The sequence below is a fragment of the Budorcas taxicolor genome, chromosome 1, assembly GCF_023091745.1.
Source record: "Budorcas taxicolor isolate Tak-1 chromosome 1, Takin1.1, whole genome shotgun sequence".
NCBI lineage: Eukaryota > Metazoa > Chordata > Mammalia > Artiodactyla > Bovidae > Budorcas > Budorcas taxicolor.
Window position 1 is genome coordinate 161,498,092 of NC_068910.1, and position 2,131 is coordinate 161,500,222.

Sequence of the window (2,131 nt, forward strand, 5' to 3'; positions counted from 1 at the left end):
AGCACTTGTGTATGCTTTTGTATCATTTGTGGACAAAAACTTATAGACAGGTATAAATCTAAATCCTCTTTTGCAACTCAGAACTCACTGTTCAGCATCAATTTTGATACAGATAAAAAGGAACATGATACCTAAAGCAGATTAAAGTAACATGGGTTCTGATATACACAAAGGTTGCTTCCAGGATTATAGAACTGATAATTTAAAAGCATAAACTATGAGGGAAATGATTATATTGATTTAGTACTCTAATTTTAGCATTGACATGAAACAAGGATGGCTTGCTTTTTCAGACTTTTCATCTTGAGAACACAACGTCTATACTTCAAAAGGTAATGGCATAGCTCAGTGATCTGTCCTAGGATGTGACAGCTTAGGAGTGAATATGACTTCAACTTTATGCATGTTTAGAGGGTGTGCAAAATTAAGAACCAATCACATCTGTCTCCTCTGACCCTAAACACGGTCCTAAGATAAACTGCTTGAGAAAACTGGATCCCAAAGGTTACAGGTGGGGAATTTTTGAAGTGTGTCCATATCCCACTGGAGATCAAAGAAGGTGACCTCAAAGAATTCTGGACTGACAACTGTGAACTGAGCAAAAGTTCTTTTTAAAAAGGCTCTCTTGAAGAGTATGACTCAAACACTGGAGGAACTATGGTGACTGGCAGTGGAAGGAATCAGAACATGTTAAATTCCTCAAAAATGTATTGACAAATAATTTTGTCTGTGTCACACATAATGTTAAAAGCCCTTTACGCTTATAAATAAAGATACTGCAGAAAGAAATTAAAGATCTAAATCAATGAAGATGTTTATGACGGACTGTAAGACTCAGCAAGTTTTTTGTAGAAATTGGCAAGCTGATTCTACAACTTATATGGAAATGTAAAGGACCCAACAGGGCCAAAATAATTTTTAAGAACAAAGTTAGTGAACTTACATTACCTGATCTTAAGAACTGTTATAAAGGTACAGAAATAAAGAGGGAGTATTAGCATAAGGGGGAGAAGAAAATGGCAACCCACTCCAGTATTCTTGCCTGGAGAATCCCGTGGACAGAGGAGCCTGGTGGGCTGCTGTCCACAGGGTCACACACAGTCAGACATGACTGAAGTGACTTAGCATGCATGCATGCATTGGAGAAGGAAATGGCAATTCACTCCAGCATTCTTGCCTGGAGACTCCAAGAGACAGAGGAGCCTGGTGGGCTGCCGTCTATGGGGTCGCACAGAGTCGGAGACTACTGAAGCGACTTAGCAGCAGCAGCATAAGGATAGGATTCCCAGTGGTAAAGAATCCACCTACCAATGCAGGAGACACAAGAGACACAGGTTCGATCTCTGGGTTGGAAAGATTCCTTGGAGTAGGAAATGGCAACCCACTCCAGTATTCTCCCCTGGAAAATTCCATGGACAGAGAAGCCTGGAGGGCTACAGTCCATGGGGTCGCACAGTCGGCCACAACTGAGCAGCATTTCTGTAAGGATAGTTCTATAAATCAATGGACCAGAAAAGAATCCAGTAGACTCACACATTTATGGTCAGTTGATTCTCAACAAAAGGACAAGTTAATTAAGAAGGGGAAGGATAGTATTTTCTAAAAGTGGTGCTGGAAAATGGATATCCATATGGATATATCCATATCCACAAAAATAAACTCCAAATGGATCATAAGACTAAATGTAGAAGTGAAGCTGAAATTTGTAGAAAAAAACAGAAGATCTTTGTGATCCCAGTAGGTGTACTAGCTTCCAAGGGCTGCCATAAAAAATTACCACTGGGTAGTCAAAACAACAGAAATTAATTTTCTCACAGTTCTGGGGGCCAGAAATCTGAAGTCAAGGTCTCAGCACAGCCGTGCTTCCTTACAGCTCTAGAGAAGCGTCCTCCCCTGCCTCTGGCAGTTTCTGGAGACTCACAGCACTCCGTGGCTTGTGGCAGCGTGACACCTGTCTCTGCCTCCATCTTCACCCAGGCTTCTCCCCTGTGTTGTCTCTGTGTGTCCTCCCTTCTTCTTGTAAGCACCCTGGTCACTGCATTCAGGGCCCTCCTTATTCTGGTATGACCTTATCTTCACATCTGCAAAAACCTATTTCCAAATAAAGTTGCATTTCAGATAAATAAGAATT

General features: G+C 41.2%; 1 non-coding gene across 1 annotated transcript; it reads left to right on the plus strand.

Moving 5' to 3' along the window:
- On the plus strand, positions 1-127 carry LOC128058456 (small nucleolar RNA SNORA40). The gene has a single exon (XR_008200478.1). It is a non-coding gene; the product is annotated as a small nucleolar RNA SNORA40 (small nucleolar RNA).
- Positions 128-2,131: the final 2,004 nt, after the last annotated feature.